This window comes from Arachis ipaensis, chromosome B9 (genome assembly GCF_059453495.1).
Source record: "Arachis ipaensis isolate K30076 ecotype BB chromosome B9, ASM5945349v1, whole genome shotgun sequence".
Classification (NCBI taxonomy): domain Eukaryota; kingdom Viridiplantae; phylum Streptophyta; class Magnoliopsida; order Fabales; family Fabaceae; genus Arachis; species Arachis ipaensis.
Window position 1 is genome coordinate 111993323 of NC_142444.1, and position 21307 is coordinate 112014629.

Sequence of the window (21307 nt, forward strand, 5' to 3'; positions counted from 1 at the left end):
GTGGGTAGAATGTAAGGCCCAGAATCTTTGAAAAGTCTTATTATGATCAAGTCTCAAATCCTACAATTATTTATAGCCTTAATTTCAGAGATTATTTTATTAAAGATAATTAAGGCAAGTTTTGATTTATTGGATTTGAGATAAGCTATGATTATTATCCAATTTTATAATTATTGGATTATTTTCTATATTTGAATTATAAAGTTGATAATTATAAAATAATAAGTATTTTATATGATTTGGGTTGGATAAGTAATATTTTAAATATTAATACTGTTATTTTGGAAAATGAAGAAATTAAGTATATTATTTCTTATTATTTGATTTGGGCATTTTATTGAAAATAATTGTAGAGTTGATGAACAAATAGTATTTTATATATTATTATTATTGGATTAGAATTTATTTCTAATTACTATATTATCCCTATTTTTAAGTGAAATTACTAAAATGTCCCTAACCCTAATTTTTGAAAATGAAACCCTAACCCAGTAACCCGCTAACCGACCCGGTTTCCTTCACTCACACTCAGCAGCAGCAGCTGCTGCCCCTCTAACCTAAGCACACACACAGCCGTAACCTTCCCCATTTCAGCCAGCAGCAACATCTGCAAAAATGAAAGAAAGAAAGAGAGGGAAGGGAGAAACGGATTCGTGGAGGAGAAGAAGGAGAGGAGGGGAGGAAAGAGACTGCGCCGCGCGCTGGGCTTCTCTGCCACCGCGCCGTCGCCGTGACTGCCGGAGTCGCCGCGCCCTGCACGCTCGTCGCCGCCGTTACGTGTAAGTCCACCTTGGTGCCGGTCGAAGAGGGGTGAAGGAGAGATGTCGAGAGTGAGACGCGATGGAGGTGAGTGAATAGAACTGCCATCACCACCGTCCTGTCCGTGGGGTTGAGATCGCGTCGCCATCTTGGATCCTCGACGCCGCCGCAGTGGAGAGTGGAGCAGTCACCGCCAAAGGAGGTGTTTCGCGCATTACCGTGAGCTGCGAACCACTGACCGAGAAGAAGCTCCATCCTCGTCCCTGCTGTGCAGCGCCGGCGCTATTAGGGTTTCACCGCCGCCGTCCTCGTGGTAGCTGGTGTCGTCACCGGAGAAGACCACCGGAGTTGCTGTCTGCTTCTGCCTCGGGATTATGCAAGTTGCCGGAGCCCACTGCCACCAGAGCTGACCAGAACCACCACTGTGGTTGCCGCTGGGATTGTGAACGGAAGAAGGAGACGCTGGTCCTGTCACAGCCGTTCCCGGGGGAGAAATCAGTCGCGCCGCCGTGCCTGGCAGCCGGGAATGCCACTGCCGTCGCCGAAAAATTTGTCGGTAAGGGTTTTAAGTTGATTCTCCTTCCGTTGAGTTTCCGGAAACCTCATTGTTGCTGCATGTTGTTCAGGTCACCGCTGCCGCTTTAGGTGGCTATCGGGCTGCCGCCGAACCGGTTTGGAGACCGTCGCTGTTTCGGTTCAGCCGTTCCTTCTTCGGTTCGAGTTGCTGAGATTGTTGAGAACGCAAGTGGAGCCAAGTTGCTGGCTGCAGTTGGTTTTGGGTTGAGGCGGAGATGACTCTATGAGACTTTTGGGCTATGGAATTGCGTTTTGAGGTAGGGGCGCTTTCCAAAAACTATAGTTTATTATTGGAATTATTACATATGGGTACTGATGTGAGATATTGTGTATTTGGTGATTGTATCTGCCTTATGTATTATTTGATTGACTCGAATGACTATGGATGTTGGTTTGGCCGAATTGTTGTGTGGCTTGTGAAATGTAATGTTTGAAGTTGATTCCTTAAAGATTTGAAATGAGTTTAATCCGTTGAGGATTGGTTTGAATTGAGTCAATTATTTTGATGATGTGGAAGATAGAATACTCTTGAAATTCAGCCTGTGTTGCTTTAATTGATTTGGTTTTGATAAATGATTTATTGCTGAACCGATTCTTTAAAGCTTTGGAAATGAGTTAAATCGGTTGATATTGAGTTGATTTTTGAAATGGCTTCCTTGAGATATGCCACTGAGGCGACTGTTGGATTTAGCTTGCTTTTGAATTGATTTCTGGTTTTGAGCTGTTGAAAAGGAATGAGAAACGGTTTAGTTGGGACCCGAACCGGGTGGCAAAAGTCCAAGTTTTAGGGGAGGTGCTGCCGAAATTTCTATAGAATCCGAGTCCTTATTTGAAATGTTAATTGGGGAATTTTGAGTTTAATGCCTTTCCTATCTATTTTGAGGATTGTGAAATTATGGCTTCTTTATTACCTTTACTTAGAGCAATTAAGAAAGCAATGAAGTTATGCTTTGAAAGAATTATTGAAAAGAGAATCATGATTTATCCTTATTTTCCAAGAAGAACAGTATGTCTTTGGGTACAAGTCATTTGAAAGAGAATTTTACTTTGAGGCTGTTTTAAAAGGTAAAGCGGGTTTATGTTTTTCTCTATTAAACACAAAGATTGTCCCTTGGGAGAGTTTTCGTGATTTTAAAAGGAATTGGATTTCGATTGATGAGCCTTATTATTTTGACGTTTTAAATAAGATTCAAAGTATCTTTTGAACTCTAGTTTAACACAACAAAAATGATTCTCTTATCAGTTTGAAACGCTTCAGATTTAATTATGGAATTGAAGCCGGTTTTGTTTAAGTAAAGGAAATGGTTTTGAAAGAAGTAAAGGTTACGTGACTCGGTTTGGCTTAGATCCTATTTTCTTACTCAAATCAGAAAGCCAATGTTTTAATGATTTTAAATGATTTTGGCGAAATGAGATATGTTATTCTCCCCTAAAGACTTGGGACTCTGCCGAGAAACTTTGTTATAAAATCCCATTGTTGAATGGATGATTTTGAGTGTCTCCAAAAAGAATCTTTAACTTGCCATGGTTATGGAAGTTTGGAAAGAGGATGCCGAGAGTGACATTGTTTTCAAAGGGGAATTTACCTTGAGTAAAAGTGGCTTATGAGCCTAAAATGATTTGAGAAATGAGATCTTTAAAGCCAAGGCTGAAAAGAGTTGAAACTCGATTTCAAAGTGAAATGAATTGAGGAAATGATTTATGGCTTAAATGCCGACTTTATGAATTTAATGATGTTGAATGGTGGAAGTGCTGTTTTGTTGTGAGCCGGAATGGCTGTGTATGATTATACATATTGGTTGGTTTTGGATTGAACCGTGAGCCGGAATGGCTGTGTATGATATGAATATTGGCTAGTTCTGGACTGAACCGTGAGCCGGATGGCTGAGATGGATGTTGATCCATGGATGAGATTGAATGCATGTTTATGCTGAATCATTGATAAATGTGAATGTTGCACTTCCACTATCTGAGATACGAGTTTCCCTGGGTAGTAGCAGTGGCTAGCCACCACGTGCTCCAGGTCGAGACTTGATACTCTGTTGACCCTATGTCGTAAGTGTGGCCGGGCACTGTGAAAGGCCCGGATGAGCTCGCCCCCATAAATATTCACCAGTGATGGTGATGGATAAATATTCACCAGTGAGGGTGATGGATATGGATCATGATTATGATCAAGTTTATGATGAGTATAACTCGAGTTGGGGATGCACGACAGAGGGACAGTCCAATGGTTAGCTACCAGGACTTGTCGGGTTGGCTTTATAACCGACAGATGATATCATCAGCCACTAGGGACAGGCATGCATCATATGCATTTGTGTGACATTGGTTGGGTGTGCATATTATACTTGGTTTGCCTATGTGATTAATTGCTAACTGTTCTACTTGTAATAACTGTTTGTTTGTGCTTGAACTTCCTATCTGTGTTTGCATCTGGGACTCTGTTGGATTTGTGGTGACTGGTTGTTGGTTGGATTGTTTGGGCCTAGGGCCGTGGTTGGAAAGAGATGAACTGATGGTTGATTTCAGTTTTGTGTTTCTGGTTTGGAATAAAATTATGAAAGGCTATTTTGGTTCCGCATAGATAAACCGTTTTGAAAGGCTTTTGAGTTTTGAGAATTGAATGGTTCCTCTTTCAGTAAAGATTTTTGACTTTACTTTTATTGAAAACCGTGTTTTTAAAAAGAGGCATAAGAAGGTTATTAATCACTGGTACGGTTTATCTTCATGTATCCTATTACAGTAATTCCCAAAAACCCTCTACTGAGAACCCTTTCGAGGATGATGTTCTCACCCCCCTACATTTTTCCCCTTTCAGGATATGGGCGCAGAAGTTATGAAGAGTTCTTTTAGTTGTGGTTGAAATGCTCTGTATTGCTTTAGACTATTATTTGTACCCTCGCCTTTATCTTGAGATATTCTGTAAGAGGGATAGGAATTGTATTGGATTATGTTTGTAATATTATTTATATATATTTTTGTATATATATGGATGTACTCTTTATGAGTTTTGTAAGTTGTATGGTATTTATGGACGTATGTTATCGGATGAAAGTTTTTGGGAGCGGTATTGCGGTTTAAAGTTTCAAACAGGCTCATATTTTAGTATTAAATAAGATAAGTGTCGTCGTAATGTCCAAAGCTATCAGAGTCGCGCAGCCGGAAGTGCGAGCTTTGGTAGTTAGGGTGTTACACAAATCATCTCGCAAAAGGCACCATAAAGAAGTATATCATATTGGAGGAGAGGAAGGATCACCCGACCTCCCTACCATTACTTTTACCAAAGAAGACGCGGCAGGCGTCATCCCAGGACTTGATGATCCCATGGTCATTACTATCATATTGGCCAACGCTAATCTCCACCGTACATTGGTGGACCAAGGAAGCTCAGCGGATATTTTGTTTAAATCTGCCTTCGACAAACTCAACTGACAAGAAAAAGAGCTCAGAGCATATCCGAACAGCTTGTTCGGACTAGGAGATACTCCAATCCAACCTCTTGGATATATTTCACTACACACAACCTTTGGAAAGGGAATTCGGTCAAGGACACTCAACACAGACTACATCATAGTCGACGTGAGCTCAGCCTACAATGCCCTAGTAGGTCGGACAACGCTAAATCAGCTTGCCGCAGTAGTGTCAACTCCACATCTATGCATGAAGTTTTCAACCCCAGAAGGGATAACCACGATAAAAGGAGACCAGAAAACTGCGCGACACTGTTACAATGAAAGTCTGAACCTTAAAGGCAAAAGAGAAGAAATCAACACCATCGAGCTCGGGGGAGTTCGAGGTCGGGAAGAACTTCGTCCACAACCGGAAGGTGAGATCGAGGAAGTCCAGATCGGGGATGTCCCAGATAAGACAACCAGTATTGGGGCGACTTTGAAAGGAGACATAAAGGAGTCTTTGATACAGTTCCTAAGAGATAATGTCTACCTCTTTGCATGGAAGGCCGCAGACATGCCGGGCATAGATACCAAACTAATGTGCTACAAACTGGCAATATACCCAGGATCTCAGCCAATTCAACAGAAGCGTTAGAAGCTCGGACTAGAAAGATCTCAAGCGGTGGAAAAATAAGTACAAGCTCTACTGGAGGCAGGATTCATAAGAGAAGTCAAATATCCACTATGGCTGGCCAACGTTGTATTGGTGAAAAAGTCAAATGGGAAATGGCAAATGTGCACCGATTACACCGACCTCAATAAAGCATGTCCAAAAGATCCTTATCCACTCCCAAGCATAGACACTCTAGTGGATGCCTCCTCCGGATACAAGTACCTTTCTTTCATGGATGCCTATTTAGGATATAATCAAATCCCGATGTACCCACCTGATCAAGAAAAGACCTCATTCCTAACCCCAAAAGCAAACTACTGCTATGTCGTCATGCCATTCGGACTCAAAAATGCAGGAGCTACCTACCAAAGACTAATGAATAAAGTCTTTACAGACCACATCGGGAAACTCATGGAGGTATATGTGGACGACATGTTGATAAAAACACAAAATGAGGAATCATTACTGTCCGAACTCGCCAGAGTGTTCGACACCATCAGAAAGCATGGCATGCGACTTAATCCCGCAAAGTGTACCTTTGCAGTAGAAGCCAGAAAATTCCTGGGTTTCATGCTAACACAACAAGGAATCGAGGTGAACCCAGATAAATGCCGAGCTATACTCAACATGGAAAGTCCAACCTGTGTCAAAAAAGTACAACAACTCAACGGAAGACTAGCAGCCTTGTCCAGATTTCTAACCGGATCAGCCATAAGATATCTTCCCTTCTACGCTACACTAAGAAAAGGAAAGAGGTTTGAATGGACCACAGAATGTGAGCAAGCCTTCTAGGATTTCAAAAAATTCCTAGGCCAACCACCCATTCTTACTCGACCACGAAAAGGAGAAGCACTCATATTATACCTCGCAGTGGGAACTCGGACAATAGCCTCAGCGCTAGTCAGAGAAGACGAAGGTGGGCAACAACCCATCTACTTCATCAGCAAAGCCCTACAAGGGGTCGAACCGAACTATCAAAAGATAGAAAAATTCGCCTACGCTCTCATACTAACTTCTCGACGGCTCCGCCCATATTTTCAAGCTCACACCATCAAAGTTTGGACTAACCAACCCATAAAAGGCATTCTACAGAAGACAGACTTAGCTGGAAGAATTCTACAGTGGGCAGTCGAGCTATCTGAGTTCGATCTTCAATATGAAGCTCGGACGGCCATCAAGTCCCAATATTTGGCCGATTTTATTGCTGAGTACACTGACACCCCGGGAACTCCTACAAAATGGAATCTCTATGTAGACGGCTCTTCAAACAAAACCGGGAGTGGTACAGGTGTGATAATAGAAAGCGACCAGGGAACCCAAATCGAACTCTCCTTAAAATTTGAGTTCCCTGCTTCAAACAACCAGGCCGAATATGAGGCATCACTAGCTGGTTTGAGACTGGCTAAGGAAGTGAGAGTTCAAAAGCTTATCATCTTCAGCGATTCGCAAGTAGTCACCTCGCAAATAGCACAGACTTACTAAGCTAAGGACCCTACCATGAAAAAGTACCTGGACAAAACTAAGGAACAGCTCGAACAACTCGGGGAATATGAGGTCCGCCATATACCTCGGGAATAGAATGCTCGAGCTGATGCACTCTCAAAATTAGCCAGCACCAAACCAGGGGGCAATAATAGAAGCCTCATCCAAGAAATACTGCAAAACCCATTGATCTCGGAGGAAGAAAAGGTCTTGGCCGTATCAGGTCAAGATCAAGGATGGATGACCCCCATCATCAACTACCTCAAATTAGAGGCACTCCCTACAGATAAGAATGAGGTAAAGAAGTTGAGATGAGAAGCACAGTACTATACCATCATAAATAACATCCTATACAAGAGGGGGATCTCCACACCCTTACTAAAATGTGTGCCGACCTCCAACACAAAGGAAGTCTTGGAAGAAATACATAATGGCATATGTGGCAACCATCTTGGAGCACGAGCTCTATCCAAAAAGGTACTCCGAGCCGGATTCTTTTGGCCGACTTTGCAAAAGAAAGCAACAGAGTTCGTAAAGACATGTCCACCATGTCAGAAGCATGCTAACTTCCACATCGCCCCACCAGAGGAGCTCATCAGCGTAACATCACCTTGGCCATTCGCAAAATGGGGACTCGACCTCCTTGGACCCTTTCTCCAAGGATCGGGACAAGTCAAGTTCCTTATTGTAGGAGTAGATTACTTCACAAAATGGATTGAGACAGAGTCCCTAGCTAATGCCACTGCTCAAAGAAGTCGGAAATTCTTATACAGGAACATTGTTACAAGGTTTGGGATTCCTTACTCCATCACCACAGACAATAGAACTCAATTCACGGACACAGGCTTCAGGAAGTTGGTGGCAGACTTGAAGGTAAAGCATCAATTTTCATCCGTAGAACACCCACAAGCTAATGGACAAGCAGAAGCAGCTAACAAAGTCATATTGGTTGGGTTAAAACGGAGACTACAGGACACAAAAGGAGCCTGGACTGAAGAGCTCTCACAAGTCCTATGGGCATATCGAACAACTCCACACTCCACCATAAGGGAATCACCTTTCCGACTGGCTTACGAAATGGAGGCAATGATCCCAATGGAGGTCAAAAAAGGTTCCCCCAGAACAATCCACTACAGTGAAGAGGCCAACTCCTAACTTCAAAGGGAAGAGCTCGACCTTCTTCCAGAAATTCGAGAAAGAGATCGGATCTGGGAAGAAGCGTTAAAACATCGAATGGCATCAAGATACAATCAGAACGTATTACAGCGAAGTTTTGCCAACAACGACCTCATCCTAATCCGAAATGATATCGGAACAAGTCGACCAGGAGAGGGGAAGTTAGCAGCTAACTGGAAAGGACCCTACCGAGTCACAGAGGTACTAAGAAAAGGCTACTACAAGCTGTCCGAACTCGAGGGGTGAGAGCTACCAAGGTCGTGGCATGCCTGCAACCTAAGAAGGTATTATAGTTAGAGGTAATAAAGATCTTAGGTCAAGGTGCACTCTTTTTCCTGAAAAGATTTTTTAATGAGGCACCAAGCCAAGATCTGTAAAATCACCTGACTTAGAGGGGGTAAACACTCACATGTATATATTTTATTTGCCTATATGTCTACTTCCTATTGGAACAAAACTTTTCAGATTTTCTACAAAGTTTCTTTACAAAGACGCATTAATCTGAATGCAAAAATCCATTGCCTGATTACAAAGCTACAGGTCGGTAAGGTGAAAATCAAATTCACCACCTGACCATGATGAAATCGAATTCATCGTCCAAAATTCTACAAAGGTCGGCAAGGTGAAAACAAAATTCACCGCCCGACTTCGACAAGGTCGACCTAGTGAGAACCAAACTCACCGTCCGACTTCGACAAAATCGGCAAGATAAAAAAGCGATAAAAATAGATTAATGTGAAAGCTACAAAAAGTTATAAAAAGTAATCCATAGGAAGAGGCCTGACGAGGTCTGAGTAAAAATGGATTGCTAAAAATAACTTAGAATGGACCGACATGAAGAAGTCGGACCAATCGACATAAAAGCGACAAAAGTTATAAAAAGTAGTCCATAGAAAGAGGTCTGACGAGGTTTGAGTAAAAATGGATTGCTAAAAATAACTTAGAATGGACCGACATGAAGAAGTCGGACCAATCGACATAAAAGCGACAAAAGTTATAAAAAGTAATCCATAGAAAGAGGCCTGACGAGGTCTGAGTAAAAATGGATTGCTAAAAATAACTTAGAAGGCATCGAGATGAAGAAGTTGGACCAATCGACATGAAAGCTACAAAAGTTATAAAAAGTAAGCCATAGAAAGAGGCCTGACGAGGTCTGAGAAAAAATGGATTACTAGAAATAACTTAGAAAGGCCTGACCAAGAAGAAGTCGGACCGGACCAATCAAAGCGACAAAGTTATAAAAAGTAATCCATAGAAGGAGGCCTGGCCAGCCCTAAGTAAAATGGATTACTAAAAATAACTTGAGAAGAATAGACAAGTGAAGTCGACTAATAACTACAGATCGGATCGACACGAGAAGTCGGACCAATGAAAGGCGTGCGACACAGCTCGACCTAAAAAGCCACGACCACGCAAAAAGCCATCAAAATTGTTCAGACTAAAAAGGTTCCATAAAGAACATTAGCAAGTCATCGAACAAAGCTAGCCAAAGGTCACTCCGACTAAAACAGGAAACAAACAAGCACAAAGGCAATCAAAGAGGTCGGATAGAAAAATCCAACACTCTAAAGATTCCTGGATGCATCAAAGGTTGCAGGAAAAAGTTACTACAATAAAAACTCAGAAGGCCACCCGAAGGTCGACCTTAGGAGTTTAAAAGCATTTGTTTTTCCTAAAGAAAGTTACTAAGAAAAGCAACTAAAATGTCAAGGCCACACCAGGGCTCAATTACAATAAAACAGAGTTTAAGAAAGCCCATAGATCGGGCTATACAAAAAATACATCAAAGAAAAGTCATCAAGGGTTCAGTTCTCCTCAGCAGCATCACCCTGAGTTGTAGAAGGGGGAATAGTCTTCAAAGGAGTCGCGTCCACAGTCCCATCCTCACGATTGAGTATCTCGCGATCCGAATCGGGTTGGGAATGGTCGACTTCGACAGAACGATTTGAAGAAGTCGCAGCTACAGAGGCTTTAACTGGCGGCATAGGGGGATGATCTTCTCCTTCATCCTTATCCGGGGCAGGGATGATTTTTCCATCCTCAACAACATTATCCAAACTAAAAAGACTCAGGTCAAGCTCGGGAGCAAGAACTCGGACCTGAGCTTTTAGGTTCTCATACGCATCAGTCACACTGCCCACAAGATGACCCTGGAGCTCGGCATAGTCAGCATGAGCAGACTCCAGCCTCTCCCTAGCCTCCAACAGCTCACCATAGGTACGGGTATAACTCTCCTTCGACTTCTTGGCCATCTCCTCGGCCAAATTCGCAGCAGCCTCCGCAACAACAGCCCTGGATTTTTCTTTTTCTACATCCAGCTCCAGTTTAATAACTCTGGCGTCCAGCTCATCCTTCAACCCCTTAATCCTGTCATACTCTGACTTGGCTTCCAGCATAAACTCCTTCGTCGCATGGACAGGAGAATCTTGGATTGAGTGAAACAAAGCCGCACCCATGTGCGCCATCCGAACACTACTTCTAGTAATGAAATCCAGATGGTGCAGGATAGACATGTCATCCATAGGAAGTCGGCCATAAGGGGCAATCTGGTTATCAACAAACCCCACAGCATCGAAGTCAGGGGCATCCAGATTATAAGGTTCAACAGTCTTTTGCTTCTTTGGAGGAGGACTAGTAGCAGAGGGAGAAGCAGCGCCAGAGGTTGCTTGGGTAGGATCAGAAGGAGCCAAAGGAACCTGGGGAGTTGGGATAATCTTCCTCGGCCCAGAAGTGTCCAAGGTCGACCTCCTCAGCTTAACATTAGAAGATCCCTCCCCAGGACCTTTGGTCGAGTTATTCTGGGCAGCAGTTGCCTTTCTCGCCCTCTTAAAAGCCTTCATGGAGTCAGTAGTCTTTACCATCTCTGAAAAAATAAGGCAGCAAAACCAAAGTTGCAAGTTAGAAAGAGATGGATTGACAAAACAAACAAAATAACAAAGACAAAGCTAAAAAGAAATTGGCAGCTACCCAATTCAATTCGAAGGAGGGAAGGATTTCCCAAGAACATTTTTGTATCGAGATGGGGAGGCTCCCCCCAATTCTCCTCCAGTACATGTACAAAAGCCTGCTCAACCTCATCCAACATTTTCTAAGTATATCTAGACACTACCACATTCTGTTGCCAGCATAAGGGGAAGGCAGACTCATTATTCTGTTCCAAGAAGAAAGGCCGAGCTCCTTCAACAGCTAGGACCTTGAAGTAATAGTTTTTGAAATCTCTAAAAGATTCATCATACATAGAAAAAACTTTCTTTCCCTGGAAAGCTCGGAAAGAAATCCAGGAAGCCTTCTTTTTAGCTGCCCCAGGCTTCGTCAAAACAAAAAGGTAAAGAAAGAGAGTTTGAGAAGGTCGGACATCCAGTTCTTGGCACAATAATTGGAAGATCTTTATAAAGCCCCACGAGTTTGGGTGAACTTAAGAAGGAGCAACGTTACAGGACCACAACAAGTCGGTCTCAAAGGAAGTAAAAGGAATGGTGATGTTCATTTGGCTAAAAAAGTAGTCATAAGCATGAAAGAAGGGGTGTTCCCCCTGAGTCAAAGAAGGAAAACAAACTCTCTCATCAGGGTCAGGCGCTATCAAATCATAATCCTTTTCCTAATCTCTATTACTACAAACCCTGTGATGTCTCCTAAGCTGTACGCAATACTCAGAATTAACCACAGAAACGCACATCAAGATGAGGGAGTCCAGCCAGTCAGACATGCTCCCGGGGACTTTGGAGGACGTCTCGATAATATTTTTGCGAGAAGACATGGGTCAACTAGTCCTACAGTGAGAAAAGGGAAAAATAGGTTACTAATCAAACAGCTCAGACAAGACAGAAAACATCTCGGACAAATATGGAGATAACTCGGAAAAATAGGTTACTAATCAAATAGCATGCAAAAGTTAAAAGACTCAGAAACAGCAGTAAAAGGAAACCCCAGAACTTACACGAAAGTCCAGGGGCATCCTTTGGAGGCAATAACAAAGTAAGAACCCAAGAAAGGAGGAAAATCAACAGTCTATATCCCGACACCTCTCAAACAAGAAAACAACCCCCCTTTAACAGCGACACCCCACAGAGAAAGTCACAGTTTACAAAAAAGGAGTCAAAGTCACGGTCTTTTCACAGTTTATCAGCAAAGGGATTTTCGTCGCATCTAAAGGAAATCATCCATGCCATACGAAGTAGCATACCATCAAACATTAAACAAACCATGCAGAAATCATCAAGAAAGATCCAACCTTTTTGAAATCCTTTGGAGTTCACTACGTCAAACTACAAACTTACAGCCGAACAAAAATGGCGATTCATACAAATCAAAGAAACCCTCAGAGCACACATTACAGCGATAATCAGACACAACAAAAATAGAGAAAGATGCAAACTTTCCAAAATGAATTCAAGCAAAAGAACAAAACTTTTCAAAATTAGAACAATGCAAACCAGAAAAACGGCATGGAAGGTAAAAGAGAAAGAAGAAGAAAACCAACTTGCAGACAAGAAGGAGACGATCAGAGATTGAAGCAAGCGACACTGGCCAATCACCTCTTGAGTAAAAGAAAAGGGAAGTGCGAAAATGCAAAAACGGAAAAAAGGAGAAGTTACAGCGAGCAAGAGAAGAGAAAATTGAAGGAAGCTTTGAAAAATTCAAAAATGAGATACAAAAGAGGGAAACAAAGGAAACGGCAAGGGAGTTAATGGGTTTTACTCTCGCACGTTCCCAAGGAAAGGCAAAACGCACGTTGCAATTAAAAAGGGGTGTGAAAAAAATGCTCCGCATTCAAGCCACTCTACAATGAGATTAAGATGCTCGAGGTCGGCTTCCCCAACAAAAGAGATCGAAGTCTAAAAAAAGGACACGACTCCAAAAGAAAGACCGCGCTCAAGCAGGGGCATTGTTCATGCCTTGGGTCGAGCTGTACGACCCGGGCTGATTAAAGACAATTCGACTGACCTCCTCAGGTCTGGAATTTCCCGATCTCTTCTCAAAGAGTTCGGCCAAATCGCTACAGAGAGCCTAGGCAGGCCCAAATAAAGGGACACAGCCAAATTTAAAGGCAGTCAAAGCCTAGAAAGATAAGGGCGGTCCCCCAAAAGATAAGATGACTTCACTCAAAGATAAGATAAGATAAAATAACTATCTTATCTCTAGAAAGGTCACTCTACACTACTATAAGTACACTAGAGCACCCAGGTATAACTCATACTCTGATTCTACTAAAATCCTGCTTAAATCCCATGCTAACTTAAGCATCGGAGTCTCTTGTAAGTACCACCACCCTCCAGTGACGAAGGATCAGCAGCATCTCCAGCTCCACCAGCTCCAACAAGTCGGACACGACTGCTCCGGCCACCGCAGCAGATCTCATCCGAGATCGACCTACAGTTTCAGGTAACCCTCGGAACAACAAGTATTTATTAAAAAGATATCTTGTGATGAGTAAACAATTTTTTGTTTTCTTAATTTGTAAATTTTTAAGAAAAAATTATATTTATATTAATATTTATGTATAATTGAAAATATAATCATAAAGGACAAGTAAAGAGAAAGGTTAAAGGAAAGAGAAAATACTACAACAAAGCAAGTTGATAGGTGATGGATGGGGCTCATTTTCTATTTGTTTTAACCTTCTCTTACTCTATCCCTTCCTCCTTAGCAGTATGTTTGGTTTAAGGAAAAATTAGAGAAAGGAAAAAGAATAAAAGGAAAATGAATGAAAAATTTTATTTTTCTTTGTTTGGATGTCAAAAAAATGGAAAGAAAGAAAAATTTTTGTGTGAGTCCCACCAAAAAAATTTTCCATCCATTACAAGCAAACAAGGAGAGAACAATTATCTTTTGTATATTTACAATGTTATCCATAGTTATATTATTATTAATATAAATTTATTTTTAATAATTTTAATAGAGATTCATATTTAAACATTATATATGTATTAGATAAATAATTTAAATCAAATATATAAGATTATAATATTTTAAATAATTATAAAATACAATAAAATATACATATATTTTTATACTTTATTTTATTATAATGGTATTAAAATAATTTTTTACCATTATGATTTTCTTTCTTCTTACTTTTCTTTCCGTCCAAACAAAAGAAAATTTTTTTCTCTATTTTCTTTTCATTTATTTTCTCTTCATCCAAACAACACACAAATAACTTCACTTTTCTTCTTATTTTCTCTCCTTTCATATTTTTTTCTCTTATTTTCTTTCCTTCCATTTTCTTTCCTATATCCAAACAAAGCATAATTATGAACTTATCAATGATTAGAATAAGAACAAGAAGAAAAATAAATAAAATAACAAAGGTACTTGAATATGTGATAATTTTTTTTGTGTATGCGCAGAAAAACCAATTCTTCAATAAAAAAACAAAGGGGGCTTGAGGCTCACATCGGGCAAACCTTTTGGAAAAGTCATTATATTGCTTGAGATAAATAACGAGTAACAAACTACGAGCACGTGAGGAGAGATTTACCCAGCGCTCTTTTGGCGCCCCATATGAACGTTGGCATACCATGAATCAGCGCGGATTTTTACTCGCAATTCGACGTGAACTGATCAGTTTTCAATAGGTTTGACCACCGTTGACCAGTCTAATTACCGGTGTAGTCTTTATGTTAAGCCGAATTGGCTAAATCACCGATTCACTATTTTTTCGGTCGAACCAACTGATCCAGTTTGATTCTGATAATTATGATGTAAATAGTATATATAAAATAATAAAATATTAAAGAGTTCAGCACTCTCTTTCCCTCCAAACACAAACACAAACACACATGCTGAACACACACAAGGGAGAAGGGGGAAGACATAAACCCTTGCTCCTATTTCATCTCCACATTCCTTTGATCATATCGTTTGATCCGAAGCTCCGATCGATGCACCGTTTGTGGAAACGCGACCATGGCGTCAAGCTCTACAAAACTCACCCAAGCAATCTTGAGGAAAGTCACAGAATCCTCTTCGAATTCTCAGCCCTCATTTTCTAAAAATTGTGGGTAAAGTGTTGAGATTTTTGAGTTTAGATGTTGTAGGCTCAAATTAATTTGAAGAGAAGGCTTTCTCTAGCTCTCTTGGTCTTTGGGTAAGGTGAAAATCTCAACCCTAAGTTAGAGACTTGAGATTTTGTGATTTAGTGATTGAGTTATTATGTTTTTATATGATATTGTGGCTTAGGCTTTGTATATATGTGTTTTGGAGCTTGATTGGTGGTTTTGGAAAGTTTTGGTGTGGAATCCCAAGCTTAGAAATCTGTTGGTGAGCCTTTGGAAACCTTGGAAGTTGATTTGAGAGTGTTCCGGGTGGAACGGGAATCGGCCAAGGTATGATTTCGGTTTCCTGTATCTAAAATGTAATGTGGTGTGAAAACGTAGGCTAGAGACCCTAGGATAGGAGATGAATCATTAATGATGTGGATGGTTTGATATGAATTTTATTGTTGTATGTGAATTTAGTAAATTGCGGAATGATGATAAATTTTGGTACTATTTGTGAAAATTGGGTGTGATATGGTTCGATATGTAGAGTTGGTGATAGTATTGAGGCTCTTGTTGAGGAGCATGAGTTGAAATGTGAATTTGTTATGTGTGGAATATATATATATATATATATATATAAATGGTGATTGATGGATTGGATATTGTTGGAGATTAAGGTGTGAATTGTTGATTTTGATGTGGGAATTGTCACCTCGAAATTTGGTTAAATATGGTGGATTTGGTGGGTTGATGATTGAATGAGTGGATGTAAGTATTTGGTATTGAAACATTGAGTTTGGCTGGTTTTTGAATGAGTTGGTAAGTATATGTTTTGAAATTGGGAGTTTATGAGTTTTGGTAAAAATGAAAATTTGATGAACATCCACGGATCATATCTTGAGTTATTGTTTTCAAAACTTAATGATTTTTATATCAAATAAAAGGAAATTTCATAAGCTTTATAATGATTTAAATTTGGTTGAAATCTGAATTTTGTGGAAGGAGATATGATTGTGGGAAGTTCGGGCCAAAAATTTGAATTCTGCAACTTCTGCAGAATTTGTGATTTCTGGTTTGTGTGCGGACGCACAGCCTTGTGCGCATGCACACTCGGCGAGAATTTGGTCTTGTGCGCACGCACAGACTGGTGCGTACGCACACGCGGAGACAGGGCTGCTGGTGGCAGCGCCAGCACGCCCTGTGCGCACGTGAAACCAACGAAGGATTGCGAGCTATGCGTACGCACAAGCCTGTGCTTGTGCGCACGCACACGTTGGAGATGACACACTGGTGGCAGCGCTAGCACACGTTGTGCGCGCGCCCCTACCCTAAGGATTTTGCTTTCTGTGCGTACACACATGTCTAAAAATATTTCTAGGCGTGCGCACGCACACCCCTGTGTGTCCGCACGCGACCCAGTTCTTTTCTAAAACTTTGTTTTCAAGCTCTTCACATTCCCAACAAGCTCGTAACCTTCCGGAATGTTATTTCACACTTATAACCCCAATTTCATCCCTTAAGTCTTAATTTGTTGTTAAATGCCTAGTGATTAAGAGAATGCTAGGAAAGGGGTAACTTGTGGGGGAAGAAATGGTATGTAATGATGAGTATTGATGAGCGGATAATTTATACGCTTTTTGACACTGTTTTTAGTATGTTTTTAGTAGGATCTAGTTACTTTTAGGGATGTTTTCATTAGTTTTTATGTTAAATTCACATTTCTGGACTTTACTATGATTTTGTGTGTTTTTCTGTGATTTCAGGTATTTTCTGGCTGAAATTGAGGGACTTGAGCAGAAATCAGATTCAGAGGTTGAAGAAGGACTGCTGATGCTGTTGGATTCTGACCTCCCTGCACTCAAAGTGGATTTTCTGGAGCTACAGAACTTGAAATGGCGCGCTTCCAATTGCGTTGGAAAGTAGACATCTAGGGCTTTCCAGCAATATATAATAGTCCATACTTTGGCCAATAATTGACGACGTAAACTGGCGTTCAACGCCAGCCTTCTGCCCAAATCTGGCGTCCAGCGCCAGAAAAGGATCTAAAACCAGAGTTGAACGCCCAAACTGGCACAGAAGCTGGCGTTCAACTCCACAAATGGCCTCTGCACGTGCAACACTCAGGCTCAGCCCAAACATACACCAAGTGGGCCCAGGAAGTGGATTTATGCATCAATTACTTACTCATGTAAACCCTAGTGACTAGTTTATTATAAATAGGACCTTTTACTAGTCTTTTTGACCATCTTTGGATCTTTGGATTACCTTATGATCCTTTGATCGCGCTTTAAGGGGGCTGGCCATCTCGGCCATGCCTGGACCTTCACTTATGTATTTTCATACGGTAGAGTTTCTACACTCCATAGATTAAGGTGTGGAGCTCTGCTGTTCCTCAAAGATTAATGAAAGTACTACTGTTTTCTATTCAATTCATCTTATTTCTCTTCTAAGATATCCATTCGCACTCAAGAACGTGATGAAGGTGATGATTATGTGTGACGCTCATCATCCTTCTCCCTTATGAACGCGTGCCTGACAAACACTTCTGTTCTACATGAATTAAGCTAGAATGAGTATCTCTTAGATCTCCTAACCAGAATCTTCGTGGCGTAAGCTAGAATGATGGCGGCATTCAAGAGAATCCGGAAGGTCAACCTTGTCTGTGGTATTCTGAGTAGGATTCAATGATTGAATGACTGTGACGAGCTTCAAACTCGCGAGTGCTGGGCGTTAGTGACAGACGCAAAAGGAGGGTGAATCCTATTCCAGCATGATCGGGAACCGACAGATGAATAGCCGTGCCGTGACAGGGTGCGTGAGCATATTATTCACTGAGAGGAGGGGATGTAGCCACTGACAACGGTGATGCCCTTGCATAAAGCCAGCCATGGAAAGGAGTAAGACTGATTGGATGAAGATAGCAGGAAAGCAGAGGTCCTGAGGAACGAAAGCACCTCCATTCGCTTATCTGAAATTCCTATCAATGATTTACATAAGTATCTCTATCTCTATTTTATTATATAATATTCGAAAACACCATTATCACTTTATATCTGCCTGACTGAGATTTACAAGGTGACCATAGCTTGCTTCAAGCCAACAATCTCTGTGAAATCGACCCTTACTCACGTAAGGTTTATTACTTGGACGACCCAGTACACTTGCTGGTTAGTTGAACGGAGTTGTGTCCACACATAGTAAAGAGCCATAATAATGATTCCATACAATAACAAAGAGTACTACATTAATGTGATCACAATTTCGTGCACCAAGTTTTTGGCGCCGTTGCCGGGGATTGTTTGAGTTTTCGGCAAGCTTTTGGTCCGGTAACATCAGTGCCAGATTCCCTTTTGATCCGGCAACAGCACCAAGTTTTTGGCGCCGTTGCCGGGGATTGTTTAAGTTTGGACAACTGACGGTTCATCTTGTTGCTCAGATTAGGTAATTTTCTTTTTATTTTCTTTTCAAAAATTTTTCAAAAATATTTCTAAAATTTTCTCATTTGTTTTCGAAAAAAATAAAAATGTTTTCAAAAATTTATTCAAAATTTTTAAGAATGAATTCTAGTGTTTCATGAAGCATGAGAAGCCTGGCTGGCTGTAAAGCCATGTCTAAATTCTTTTGGACTGAGGCTTGCAATTTGTTATCAAAGAGCAATATACTCTCGTGTTAAAGACTAAAGCTTGGCTGGCCATTGGCCATGTCTAGTGTTTTGGACTGGAGCTTTCATTGAAAGCTTGGCTGGCTAGTGAGCCATGTCTAATTCCTGGACTGAAGCTTTAGACTAACATGGCAAGATTCCTGGAATTCATATTAAAAATTTTGGAATCCTTATTTTTCTTTTTTCAATTAATTTTTCGAAAAAAAATCCAAAAACAATTAGAAAATCATAAAAATCAAAAATATTTTCTGTTTCTTGTTTGAGTCTTGAGTCACATTATAAGTTTGGTGTCACTTGCATATGCATCTAGCATTTTTCGAAAATATCATGCATTCATAGTGTTCTTCATGATCTTCAAGTTGTTCTTGGTAAGTCTTCTTGTTTGATCTTGATGAATTTTTGTTTTGTGTCTCTTCATGTTTATCATATGCATTCTTGAATTCTTAGTGCGTAAGCATTAAAGAATTCTAAGTTTGGTGTCTTGCATGTTTTCTTTGCATTAAAAATTTTTCAAAAATATGTTCTTGATGTTCATCATGACATTCAAAGTGTTCTTGGTGTTCATCTTGACATTCATAGCATCCTTGCATGCATTCATTGTTTTGATCTAAAAATTTCATGCATTGCATAATTTTCATGTTTATCATAAAAATTCAAAAATCAAAAAAATATCTTTCCCTTTTTCTCTCATCAAATTCGAAAATTTGGATTGACTTTTTCAAAAACTTTTAAAATCAAATTGTTTCTCATGAGTCAAATCAAATTTTCAATTTGAAAATCTTATCTTTTTCAAAATCTTTTTCAAAAATCAAATCTTTTTCAAAATTCTTAGTTATTTTCAAAAATTCCAAAAAAAAAATTTTCAAAAATCTTTTTCTTAATTTTATACCAAATTTTCGAAAATAACATAATCAATTAATGTTTTGATTTAAAAATTTGAAGTTTGTTACTTGCTTGTTAAGAAAGATTCAAACTTTAAGTTCTAGAATCATATCTTGTGATTTCTTATGAATCAAGTCATTAATTGTGATTTTAAAAATCAAATCTTTTTCAAAACTAATTTTATCATATCTTTTCAAAAATATCTTCTTATCTTATCTTTTTCAAAAATATCTTTTCAAAATATCTTTTCTAACTTCCTAACTTCTTATCTTTTCAAAATTGGTTTTCAAAATTTGTTTCAACTAACTAACTAACTTTTTGTTTGTTTCTTAACTTTTTCAAAACTACCTAACTAACTCTCTCTCTCTAATTTTCGAAAATATCTTCCCTCTTTTTCAAAAATTTCTTTTTTATTAACTAATTATTTTTATTTTTAAATTTTAAAAATTTTTCGAAAATTTCTAACAATTTTCAAAAAAACATTTTTCAAAAATCACTAACTCTTTTTCAAAATAATTTTCGAAAATTATCCCTCCCCCATCCTATTCTATTTATTCATTCATATCCTAACATCTCATCCCACATCTCTTCCATCCGTACAGTTGTGTTTCTTCCTTTACATCACATTCTTAGTCTCCCCCTCTTTTCTTCTACTCACATAAGGGAACCTCTATACTGTGGTAAAGAGAATCTCTATTATTATTATTTTTCTGTGCCCTCTTCTTTGTCATATGAGCAGGAGCAAGGATAAGAACATTCTTGTGGAAGCAGATCCAGAACCTGAAAGGACTCTGAAGAGAAAATTAAGAGAAGCTAAAATACAACAATCCAGAGATAACCTTTCAGAAATTTTCGAACAGGAAAAGGAGATGGCAGCCGAAAATAATAATAATGTAAGGAAGATGCTTGGTGACTTTACTGCACCTAATTCCAATTTACATGGAAGAAGCATCTCCATTCCTGCCATTGGAGCAAACAACTTTGAGCTGAAACCTCAATTAGTTTCTCTGATGCAGCAGAACTGCAAGTTTCATGGACTTCCATCCGAAGATCCTTTTCAGTTCTTAACTGAATTCCTGCAGATATGTGATACTGTTAAGACTAATGGAGTAGATCCTGAAGTCTACAGGCTCATGCTTTTCCCTTTTGCTGTAAGAGACAGAGCTAGATTATGGTTGGATTCTCAACCCAAAGACAGCCTGAACTCTTGGGATAAGCTGGTCACGGCTTTCTTAGCCAAGTACTTTCCTCCTCAAAAGCTGAGCAAGCTTAGAGCTGATGTTCAAACCTTCAGGCAGAAAGAAGGTGAATCCCTCTATGAAGCTTGGGAAAGATACAAACAGTTGACCAAAAAGTGTCCTTCTGACATGCTTTCAGAATGGACCATCCTGGATATATTCTATGATGGTTTATCTGAGCTATCAAAGATGTCATTGGACACCTCTGCAGGTGGATCCATTCACCTAAAGAAAACGCCTGCAGAAGCTCAAGAACTCATTGACATGGTTGCTAATAACCAGTTCATGTACACTTCTGAAAGGAATCCTGTGAGTAATGGGACGCCTATGAAGAAGGGAGTTCTTGAGGTTGATACTCTAAATGCCATATTGGCTCAGAACAAAATATTGACTCAGCAAGTCAATATGATCTCTCAGAGTCTGCATGGAATGCAAGCTGCATCCAACAGTACTCAAGAAGCATCTTCTGAAGAAGAAGCTTA

The 21307-nt window shown here is 40.0% G+C and overlaps 1 non-coding gene and 1 pseudogene across 1 annotated transcript; one reads left to right on the forward strand and one right to left on the reverse strand.

Moving 5' to 3' along the window:
- Positions 1–840: 840 nt before the first annotated feature.
- Positions 841–1543, forward strand: LOC148545919 (uncharacterized; annotated as a pseudogene).
- A 19309-nt stretch (positions 1544–20852) lies between these two features.
- On the reverse strand, positions 20853–20960 carry LOC148545920 (small nucleolar RNA R71). The gene has a single exon (XR_015901254.1). It is a non-coding gene; the product is annotated as a small nucleolar RNA R71 (small nucleolar RNA).
- Between the last annotated feature and the right edge of the window lie 347 nt (positions 20961–21307).